The sequence below is a fragment of the Ascaphus truei genome, chromosome 16 (genome assembly GCF_040206685.1).
Source record: "Ascaphus truei isolate aAscTru1 chromosome 16, aAscTru1.hap1, whole genome shotgun sequence".
NCBI classification, from domain to species: Eukaryota; Metazoa; Chordata; class Amphibia; order Anura; family Ascaphidae; genus Ascaphus; species Ascaphus truei.
In genome coordinates, this window is record NC_134498.1 from 41850717 (window position 1) to 41863205 (window position 12489).

Below are 12489 nucleotides of genomic sequence, written 5' to 3' on the forward strand. Positions count from 1 at the left end.
TGAAGCAGGGACTGATTACTGATTGAGTCACCTGTGCTGAAGCAGGGATATCCTTAAAACCTAACCTGTTGGTGGGGGGGGGGGGGTGTTAAGGACTGGAGTTGAGCACCTCTGGTCTAATGTAAGAAGAAGAAGGATCGGAAAATACCGGGCAATTAAACTGGGCAGATTCCTTCATTGGGAATACTTTTTAAATCATTACACATTATAAAGCATACAGCCGTAATTAATATTTACCAATTGCAGTCTGGCAACAGCGTTTCCAAATTGTTTTAGAATATATATATTTTTAAAAAAAAGTTAGTCGAATGGGTCAAAAGCTCCTCTGAACCCACTTGTCACTATATCAGGATGTTGGATGGGGGCCATTAAGTCTGCTTGCTGTAACTAATACACAGCATGTAGCGCGCAGCCACCAATATTTTGGCTCTTCTCATCCTGACTCCACCCTGCTACCAATAGGGGTTTGCTTCTAAAACTCAGACCAAGTTTAGATCAAACACTTGACCCTAATAGTCCTACTGGCCCAGAAATGTTTATCTCGCACCCTGTGCCTGTCCCACCACAAAGACTTGATTTAACAACCTCTAATAGATGTTGTACATTATACTAGCCAGGGTCTTTTCCCCCCTGGAGGTATACAGGGTTACGCTGTAGCCCCACCTTTTTTCATACGTCTACTGTGTAAGCTATTGACACAGTAGCAGTCTGTGCATACGCAAGCTCTCACGCATGCGCAGACGGCTACTGTGTTATTATCTTCTCCCAAAAAGGTTGTTGGGGGACCACAGTATCCCCACCTTTTGTCGCAAGAAAAAAAGTACTGATAATAGCCATTATATCACCTATAATAATACTTAAGTAAATACAAATAGACATTAATTCCATGTCTTAAAGCTGCAGACCAAGCAGCATCCTAAATGTGTGTTTTTTTAATAAATCAGTTCTGTAAAATACTTGTGGCATTTTTTTTAAACAACTCTGAATGACATTTTTAATGTATTATAATGTAACAAGTATTTTTTGTTTCTATAGCAATTATATACAGTCACATCCCCTTCTTCTTCTGAAACAAGCTCTGTCACACCCCTTTTTGAGCCCTGCCCTCTCTCTAGCAACGCACCAATTGTATCTAGGGACTGTCTGGTCACATGATCTTCCCCATAGAACTTAGCATCTTTGGTCCTCTTTTGCTGCACTAACAAGCCATTTAGTGAACCCACGAGCCGAAACTTCGCAGATCGATCACCGGAGAACGGATCGATCGGCAACTTAGCTAATTACTTATCATTGTGTGGATTGATGCACATATTAAAGGGAAATCAAAAAAAAATTTAAATGAAGAAAAAAAAAAAAACGGCAGCTTAGGCTGCACTTATAGGGCCGGCGACGCGACATTGCGTCAAAACAAATGGATTGCCACCGTCGCATGCGCTTATAGTAAGCGCGACACGACTGCGCGACGGCTTGGTCGCGATCACTGGAAGTCATCTCAATTTGATTTTTCCAGCGACTGTAGCCTGACGTCGCCGGCACTATAAGCGTAGCCTTGGACTTCTGCTTTAAAATAACTCGTACTGTATCAGTTAGTAAAATCTGTAGAAATAGTGGTCCGGTTAATGTATGCCCTGTAAAACAATGCTTCTCGTGGATGCTTGAGCCGGTCTGACATTTGAGTATTCTTTGTGATAATACTCCAGCACACTGGGAAAGTGAGAGGAATGCACTGACTCTTGTTTCATGATTGACTTCTCCATGGTATTCAGCCTGGTAGATTTCAATTACTTACTCCTGGCTGGGATTCAAGATAGACCAGGCTCAGAGAAAGAAAAGAAAAAGCTTGACCAGCTAAAGTAAGAAAGAGAAGGAGAAAAAAATAATGACACATTCTCTTAAAGGGAAAGATCTCCTCATGGACAACAAAGTCCTTCTTGACATGCATCATTAACTATTAATAGGGAATCAACATATTGCAGATCCATCACAATGGTTTGCATGAATGTGTCTCTTACATGCCTTTCTAATTATCTATAAGCTGCTCCCAGGCACAGTTGTGAGTGCCAATCATTTATTGCCAATTTACATAATGAAGGAGTGCTGTTGATAATAAGGAAACACTTTAGAGTTGGCACATTAGCATTTCCTACAAAATCATATGCAGCTCCTGAGAAGGTCAGGGTGCCCCCGTCTTAAATAAATGTAACCTTTCTAAACCCTGTTAACCAAAACAAAAAAAAGATGAATGCGCTCCTGAAGTATTATTTGCTGTCTTGTAATGTCTTGTTAAATATTCGGCTTTTTTTCAGGCGTAATCTACGGAGAATATAAATAGACGGTTTGTGTACTCACTGCTTTATATTACATTTTATTTTCTACTTTTTATATTCTACATTCACTTAACTCATTTTATTTTATAGCACTGCTGGAGATGAAGAATTCACATGGGAACATGAATCCCGGCGCTGGAATATGTATGAGTTTATTATGCCACTTGCCTTAAGCTTTTTCAATGATTGTATTAAATGGGCAGCTCAAAACACAGCTGTGTGGGTGCTGTAATTGTCTCTAAAGCTACTGCGTCGCTAACTGGGAGATCTCACCCATGACTACGCTGCACTGTCACCCGCGTCGTGTTGATGTTACAGTATGTCATTTAAGTGGGTGGGAGCTGCGGAACTGCACCTACAAGTTCACTGAGTCAATGGAAGCATGGGAGGGTAATCTGTCGCTGCAGCTGCAGAGCTCACTGCTGATCTGAAATCTAGTAATACAAGCTCCACATGTGTACAGTATTAAGTGTCCAGGTCAGGGGTGGCCGACTCTGGTCCTCAAGGGCCACCAACAGGTGTATACCTTGAGCCCAGTTACCTGCCGTGTGGTACAAAGTGCAGCGGCATTTTCTTATTTATACACCTACTGTTTTGCTTTTAAGAGACTGTTTTTTTTTTTTTTAAAGAGTCTGTCCTGTTCCTTGTGAAGCCTTTTATTTTTTATTTTGTAATATTTCATTGGGGACACTTTGCGTACACAAAACATGTATCAGTTCTTAGGGTCGTGGCCATTACAGGAGTCCATATTTTGGTATTTGTGATGAGACGGGATTTGTGGGAGGTGTCAAAGATAGGGTGCTTTAAAGCTGCAGACCAAGCAATATCCTACATTTGTGTTTTTTATTTTTTGGGAAAAAAACAACAACTTTGAATAACATTTTAATGTATAATAATGTAACAAGCATTTTTTGTTTCTATAACAACCATTTACAAAGACACATCTCCTTCCTCGTCTGAAACAGGCTCTGGCACACCCCTTTTTGAGCCCTGCCCTCTCTCTAGCAGTGCACCAATTGTATCTAGTGACTGCCTGGTCACATGATCTTGCCCACAGAACGCTGCATCTTTGGTCCTCTTCTGCTGCACCGACTAGTGAACCCCGAGCTGAATCTTCACCAATTGATCTGCAATTTGGCTAATTACTTATCATTGTATTGATACATATACTAAAGGGAAAAGAAAATTAAGTTAAAAAGAAAACAGGCAGGATAGACTGCTGCTTTAAAACTCATTCAACAACCGATGCACTTCTCACCTGCAAAATGGACGCAAAAATGTGCAGCGGCAAATCTCTCTCTCACTCTCTCTCTCATTTTTACGTTTATAAAGTTGAAGAAAGACTTTAGATTTTCCAGTGACTGCCCATGTATGTATATATAATATATATATATATATATAATTTATTTTCCCCAGGTGGTTAGTGTTGCTAAGATATGGATTTTGGTTCTGCTATTACTAAAATAAAGTATAGCCACAAACACTGGAAATATAAGTAAAAGACCTAATAAATATGACAGAATGAACCTTTTTGGCAAGCCAGACATTAAAACAGCAGTCACTTTGAGGACAGCCTGGGAATCGGTGAATGCTCCTCTTGTGCTGAGCGTATTCATTTCTCTAGACAGCATGCTTTCCTAATGTTGCATCATGGAACTGCGTCTTGTCTTGCAGTTGGATGTTACTAACCACAGTGCACTTGCAATAACATCACCTGTAGGTACAGTATTTGGGAATCTTCATACGTTGATAAACAAGTGGCACGTTATTCAGGGCTACGATGCCTTATACCAGGGGTGCGCAAACTTATCGTCATGCACCCCCCTTTCTTCTCTCCCTTCTGGCTCGCCCCCTCCCCTTCCCCCCCCCCCCTCTCCCCCTGCACAGCTCCGGCGTCAAATGACGTCACGGGGTCGTGTGATGTCACGTTGCCATGGAGACTCGTTGTTGGAACAAAGGTAAGTTAAGAAGTTGCAGAGGCCTCACGCGATCCCCTGCATTTATTTTAAATGCCTTCTGGGAAGAGCGGGGACTCTGTAACAGCCGTGCCCCCCCAGAAAAACTAGTGCCCCCCACTTTGCACACCCCTGTCTTATACAATCTATTTCTACAATGTTTTACCAGGAAATAATAATAATAACTTTATTTCATATAGTCCCAATGGGACTCAAAGCGCTCCACAATTACAATATAGTGCGCGGCAAGCAGCATTCTACATAGGAATTTTTATAGACACAGTCCCTGCCCAGTTGAGTTTACAATCTATATGTTTGGTACTTGAGGCACAGGGAGATAAAGTGATTTGCCCAAGGTCACAAGGAGCTGACACTGGGAATTAAACCAGATTCCCCTGCTTTTAACATTGTGTCATTGTTTATAGAATCGATGTCTTTTTTTTTTTACTAAGCTGCTCCTTCAGTTACTGCTGATTTTTAAGCATTACCTAGCCACCAAATGTATCAGTTACTCAACAAAACTGACTGCAGTATTGGTAACCTATCTACTGAGATTCCTTTTTTCCTAGTAGATAGATGCAACTTTTCTTTGTCAAGTTTTTGCTTTTGTTTGAATATTTTGGGCCAGCAAACAAAATGGCGGCCATTTCCCTCAAGTAATAGGGGAAAGGGCCAGTAGGTAGGGAGAGAGTAGTGATAAATGTTTAAGATGGAAGAGGGCTGTAGAGGTACAAGTTGATAAGATGTGGCAACCTTGGGTTGAGGTGAGAGATGGGTAGGTGCAGAGGAGTATAGAGCCTTAAAAGAAAAGAGGAGAGTGTTGTAGTTTAATAGGAAGCCAACAGAGAGAGTTCAGTAGCGAGAGAGCAGGAGATGATTTGGGCAGCAGCTTTTTGAATGGATTGTATGGAAGAGAGGTGTGTGGCAAAGAGGCCAGATAAAAGTAGGGTCGCAAGATGTCCCGTATATATGGAATTGTCTCTTTTTTTTCATTCAATTGTCCCTGAAATGTCCTGTCGGGGCGCATAATCGTCCCGTGTTTCAGAGGGCAACGGGACAATTCAGGGGATGGTTACTACAGAGGACAATGGCAGTGGTAGAGAAGGGCAGGGGTGGAGACCGCCCTAGCAGTCTGACCCGGTAGTCAATTACAACTTTCAGTGTCTGCCGCCATGACGGCTTCACTCCACAGGTTAGAGCTGTGGACTGTGACTGGGCACTTTTAGCGAGAAGGGGGACTGAGAGATGGTGCAAGGGGAGGACAAATGAATAGTTGGGGGGGGAGCGGGTACAAATGGATGGAGGGGGAAAGAGATGGATGGAGCAGGGGAGTACAAGAAATGGATGGAGGAGTGAAAAGGATGGGGGGTGGGAAGAGACAGAATGGGAGTGAGAAAGATGGGGAGACGAGAGAGAATGGGGGGGAGGGAAGAAAGAGAAACTGTGTCTTTTTGTCATGAAAACATGTAGGATATGTATTGCTTTAAATTCAATTTTCCTACTTGTTTCGGGCTCCCGTATTATAAAAACGTACATGTGGCAACCCTAGATAAAAGGATGTTACAGTAATCAATACGGGAGAGAGCGGGGTCACGCATTCGTGTTTTAGTGGCAGCCCAGCTGAAAAGCCCCCTTTAAAAAGAAGCATCTAATTAACCTTTCTGCGCCTCTGCTAAGAACTCCAGATGCACTCGACCTCACCTCCCCTGACTGCACTTCTAATAATGCACTTTTATTCCTAGTGTGTCTGTATGCCTTCCATCATACCACTCAGATTGTAAGCTCTTTGGGGGCAGGGTCTTATATTGTCATTTACCCGTTGCGCTTATCCCTATTGCTTGCCCTTTATTTGTCTTGTATTTGCCTTTTATATTACACACCATGGAAGGGATTAACAAGGGCTCATTACATTTAATGTGACAGATAATGTATAGCATGGTGCAGCAATAGTGGCATAAAACCTGGGGGGGGGGGGGTGGAAGGGGTTAAATACCAAAATAACACATTTGTATTTTGTACATTTAAACAATGTTTCCTGTGGATAAAACTGTCAACTGCTTTGAGTAACAATCTAACTGGATTTTTGTGTTATTTACTTACATGTCTATCAAATCACTGCACCGAGATTCACTTTTCTTTATTTTGCTCTAATCTTTTCTCTCTCCCCTCCTTTGTTCAGCTGTCTCGGTGTTCCATAGTATGCTCTGAATAAGAATATGACAATTAACAAAACAGTGGCATTCTGCTGAATAAAAACTATTAATAAAGAGGACACATTCATGCCTGATTTCTGCAAATCACCGCAGGGATCTACTCACAATAAAGACTCAATACACACATTTTAACTGAAGGCACATTCTTCAATGCATAACAAATAGCACGTTTTCCCTTCAGCCACGATTCACAGACATCACCCAATGTGCAAATGTCTTCGGCACAACAAGAGTGTGGCTGAGATTGAAGAGATGTATACTAAATACATAGCTGTAAGGAATTAATTTGGCATGTCATTAGCCCCATCACAACGGAGAACCATATTTTGAAGCAATTTGAACTTGAGCTGTGATATATATATATATATATATATATATATATATATATATATATATATATATATATTGCGGTCAGTTGGCACTCCCATAAACAAAATATGATGGAAGGTGCATGTCCCATAAAGTTAATGCAGTAATATAATACCATTTGGAATCCGGAATCAAGAGACAGCACACACAAGGGGTTAGTAGAAAAAAGGTATACAGGCATACCCCACAGTAACGTACGCAATGGGTCCAGAGCATGTATGTAAAGCGAAAATGTACTAAAAGTGAAGCACTAACTTTTTTCCACTTATTGATGCATGTACTGTACTGCAATCGTCATATACGTGCATAACTGATGTAAATAACGCATTTGTAACAGGCTCTATAGTCTCCCCGCTTGCGCACAGCTTCGGTACAGGTAGGGAGCCGGTATTGCTGTTCAGGACGTGCTGACAGGTGCATGCGTGAGCTGCCGTTTGCCTATTGGGCGATATGTCCTTTCTCGCGAGTGTACTTAAAGTGAGTGTCCTTAAACCGGGGTATGCCTGTATTTACAAGTAGAAAAATAAGGCAGTGCACTGCCCAAAATAACAGAAGGAGGCTCACGGTTTTAAGCAACAAAAAATAGATTTATTACATAAAAAGTGGACAAAAGGGTCCCCCCTAGGCCACAGCAGGGGTCCACCAACTAGTTTCAGGCAAAAATGCCCTTTATCAATGTGTACACATCGCCAGAAGAAGAGATCAGTGTATCTCGAAAGCTCGCACAAATAAAAGCATTTCGTTAGCAACAGAACGATATCATCTATTTATTTTTTGATTATTGAAGCTCGGCTAACACGGTACTGATACCTCTACATGTATATATATATATACAGTGTTCGACAAACCTATACATTTGCTCACCCCGGGCGAGTGGATTTAACCCCCGGGCGAGTAAATATTGGCCCAAGCAGCACACGTTTGGTACTAGGTGGCGAGTAGATTTTTTTGTGTGGCGAGTAGATTTTTTGGTGATTTGTCAACCACTGTATATATATACAGTGTTCGACAAACCTATATATTTGCTCGCCCCGGGCGAGTGGATTTAACCCCCGGGCGAGTAAATATTGGCCCAAGCAGCACACGTTTGGTACTAGGTGGCGAGTAGATTTTTTTGTGTGGCGAGTAGATTTTTTGGTGATTTGTCAACCACTGTATATATATATATATATATATATATATATATATATATATATATATATATATATATATATATATACACACACACATATATATATATACACACACTGAAGTTTGAGGTTTTAAGACACGAGAGGCCAACTCCAGTCCTCAAGGGTCACTAACACATCAGATTTTATGAATATCCCTGCTTTGGTACAGGTGGTGCAGTCTTTGACTGAGCCATTGATTGAGACACCTGTGCTGAAGCAGACACTGTTGGTGGCCCTTGAAGACAGGAGTTGGCACACTCCTGTATTAAGATGTCCCATATGGCTGGTAATTATTTGCTCTATAGTTCTGTTTGGTTCCCATAAAAAATAAATCAACCTTATAGTTATCGTAGACAAATGCTATCTTGATTACATAATAGCCAATTTCTTTCAGAACCAATACCCTGCACAGCTAAAAAGTAACACAGATATCATACGTTATTTAAAAAAAACATACAGTACAGGCAGTCCTCGGTTATCAAACAGAATCCGTTCTGGAAGTAGCGTTGGATAGTGACACCGTTGTAAAGCGCGTCCCATGTTAATCAGTGGCGGTGAGCGTTGGATAACGCATTCCGGCGTCGAAAAACGGCCCTGAGGGTTGCCTTGTAAAGCGTTGGATATGCCATTCGTTGTAAAGTGAAACGTTAGATAACGAGGACTACCTGTATTCCAAAATTGACCAATGGATAGCAACAGACATAGGAAGATAAACAATTCCTAACTTTCCATAAAAACACATGGTGCGGTAAACTGCTGGAGGAAGAGATTGTGCCAAGTCGTGGTGGGATTCGCATACATTTCCTTGTGGTTTTTAGAGCTAACTTAAAGTTACAATAAGGGGGCCGGGTGTTAATGAAACAAGGGGCATTCTACGTAGAGTTTTGCAAAGTGTATTTCATGGAAATTATAATGGGGTGAGCTACAGTGATCTGCAATTGGATGCAGTAGAAACATAGAAGAGACCATGTAACAAGATTTGGGATATATATACTGTATATAACAACTAATCCATTGAGAACTTTAACCACGCAGACAATGAACTTACATTAGGTTGGAATAAATAGAGGGTCAAGGGTGCGAATGTAAAGATTGCCAGATGAAAGGGGATGAGCGGGCAATAATGTGCTGGGAGACACACAGAGAAGAAGAGGGTTGTCAGTCAAAAGACGTGACAAAGAGTCTGTGTTGCCTTGTGGTCATCAACACATCTGTACCGCTAGCTGCAGATTGAAAACTATTATTGCACTATTTGAAATGTAAAGATTGGTAGATCTGCTGTCAGACTGCGTGGACAGGAAAATAGGGATATACTTCCACAAAATAAAGGGGAGTGTGATCAGTGTGTAAAAAAAAAGTAGAAACTAAATATATTGCACATTTATTTATTTTATTAGAATAAGTATCTGTCATCTACATTTAGCATAGGTTGAACTTGATGAGCATATGTCATTTTGCAACCTCATCTACTATGGAACTATGTGGGCCGGCCTTAACTCTGCAGCGGGGCCCCTCCAGCCAGCATCGCCCCTCCGGCGGCGAAAACAGTTCCAAAACATGATTTAAAAATGTAAACTTAATTTTTAGTCTCATAATTGGCTGCAAATTATCAAGATGATAGACCAGGCTGCATAAGCTTACACTGTGGGCGCCATATAAAGTATACATCCAAGTAACCAGTCATTAGTCAGGCCTAAATATTTACCCTAACAATGCCCCCCCCTCTCCCCCTCTCCGTGCTAAATATTTACCCTAGCGATGCCCCCCTCTCCGTGCTAAATATTTACCCTAGCGATGAACCCCCTCCCCTCTCCGTGCCTAAATATTTACCCTAGCGATGCCCCCCCCTCTCTCCCGCTTAATTAGTGGAACCCGTTCCCTGTCATGATAACCCAGACCAAGACGAGACAACATTCTGTTTAATATCCTCTCAGCCACTGAAACAGAACAGTAACTGGTTTCCTGCAGTAGCAAGAATTGCAGCAAATGCTCAGAAAGCCACTTAACCTTTCCTTGCTGAATGGCATGCAAAGCATTGCGAATAACAACAGGAATGGAAAATACCATTGGAGCTTTCACACATTACCAACCTGTGGCAGGTTTTTCAAAGCAATAGCTCATTTTAAAACTAAGCTCCAGACACTTTAACATGCGCATCGTAAATCCCCATCCGTGCAGGACCTGAGCCACACAATACAGCAGAAGACATATTTGAAGACTGCGTACAAGAGCAGACTGTAATATATCCTGTAGCTTTATTTGACAGTTGTCAGCGCTGATTAGGTCAATTATCCATTGGAAGGGTAATGTGTGAGGATGTTTCATTTTGGAACTTTGGCAGCTAAATACTTAGAACCAGATTGATAATACATACGTTTTATTCATTTCCTACACGGCGCAGTATGTACGCTATGTAGCTTTGGTCTTGAACGTCCACACTTTAGGCCACGGATATAGCACGCACGCGACGGAGCGCATGGCGTCACGCGCGCCTGTCGGCCGAGCGATCTGTGGGCTGCCATCCACAGCGACGGGGACATGCGGCCGTGACGTCACGCGCCTAGTTCGCCCTCATTGGCTGAATCGGTCACGTGACCCGGCTGTCGCGCGGCAAAATCAAGATCGTTTGTCTCCTGACAAATCTGCTGCGCCATCGCACTTCCTCGCGTGTGCTCGCTCGCGAGCACTATGGCCGGCCCCATAGATCCCCTGCATTTTGTTCGAGCCGCGTCCGCCATCGCTCGCACAATGGCTGCGGCCTTAGAATGCAAAGTTTTCCAACCTGTCAGGGTCTTTCATCAGGTCCTACCCCCTACCCTGAGAGGTTGTACATATCAACTACTTGTTGGTCCAATAAAAGTTATCATGCCCCCTACTCCCTCTCCCTCCTGTGTTACTGCCCTTTTGAATAGATCATTGCCAATTCTTGCTTCCTCTGAGGGTCTCCACTTGTTTGAGGTGGAATGGATAATGTTTTACTATTACTAATTATAAAAGTTTTTATTACTGACAAGGGAATACATGTGACAATTTCTCTGAGACAGGAGAAGCACTGTGCATTAAAGAAACATCCATTAAGATTGCTGTGTTCAATCAATATTTCTGTAACTATTGCCATCCCTAATTATGGAGCAGACACATCTTCCTTCCAGTGTGTACTGTGTGTGTGTTTTTTTTTTTTTTTTATAAAAAGTAATTTGTTTGGGTGAAAAAATAATAATGCATGACAATGTCACTGAAATGTGCAATATACGCTGAGCTTATTATTGTTATTACGGCTGTGTGGATGGCATTCACATGGGAAATACTATACTACTGGAGGATGTAGGATGAAGAACCAGGATGGCTTGATTTCCAATGAATATGGGTAGTATGATTGATTGTTGCCCAAGGAATGTAGGTTGAAATGACTGGAACATGCTCCAAATCTTTAACAACACTCAGTGGTGAGTCAATGAGAATCACTCAGGGGCAATTGATCCTTTTCTCCTCTCGACGTGAATCTGTTAATACTAAATCTGGGGTTCCCTGCATAACCTTTGCTAGTCTGTTTTACGGTTAAAAGGAAAGTCACTTGAAACCAGCCTGAGGGAGTAAAAGTTTCAGGGGGGGCAGTTGAGGACAGAGACCCTCTATTCTTCTTCTGCATGTAACATTCCTGGATTGTGAGTAAAACTACATTGTTGTTGTAATTGTGTAGAGTTTGTGTTGTGTGGTTTTGTGTTAATGAAGTCTTACGGTTCAGAGAAAAATGTAGTTATAGACAAGCGAAGAAAATGTAACCTGCATTCCGTTTGTTATATGTATTTCATGGTTGTTACATGGTGTTATGAGCTTCTGAAACTCATGGTAACAGAGGGCTGTTGTAGTGATTGGTTTATCAGTCTGGTTTATTATATTAAAGGCTTCAATCGAAGACATCACTTTCTTTCTCCCTCTCATTGTTGAAGGCTACTACATTTTTAACCCAAGGCTCCAAGAATCAAAATGCCTTCTAATTTTAATTGCAGTATGTTTTGGAATATGTATGCATGTATGTATGTATGTATGTATGTATGTATGTATGTATGTATGTATGTATGTATGTATGTATGTATGTATACATACACGTTTTGGTTTGTCCAGTAAATGCTGTGTACCAAAACGTTGGTGTATCAACATGTTTATGTTTCTGTATTAATATGTTTCAGTATTAATTAGAGAAAATATATCATTCAAGAACTTCAGTCTGGTGAGAGGAATGTTTCATTTTTCTAAGATGTAACTGTAAGTGTCTGAAGAAGATATCCATCCCCACCCCAGTACATTGGACAAGCTACAACCTTTCTTGGCTGCAGAATTTGCATCTCCCTAATCTCTCCCGGAGTCCTGACTCTTCTCCAAGAACCTGCATCTACAGTATGCTGCTCATCCTTCATAATGCCAGCTGTTATATTTGATCCAGTCTCTCTTT

General features: G+C 41.6%; 1 long non-coding RNA gene across 2 annotated transcripts in view; it reads right to left on the reverse strand.

Annotated features, from left to right (window-relative positions):
• Positions 1 to 3196: 3196 nt before the first annotated feature.
• The window catches only part of LOC142467707 (uncharacterized), a 9966-nt gene continuing 673 nt past the window's right edge, over positions 3197 to 12489 (reverse strand). Inside the window, exons 2-4 of one of the 2 annotated variants that reach the window (XR_012788487.1) lie at positions 6383 to 6486; positions 3855 to 4041; positions 3197 to 3496 (exon numbers count right to left, since the gene is read on the reverse strand). This is a non-coding gene — a long non-coding RNA (uncharacterized LOC142467707). Of the gene's footprint in view, positions 4042 to 6382; positions 6487 to 12489 lie in introns of both variants that reach the window. The other variant, XR_012788486.1, reaches the window with a different exon arrangement.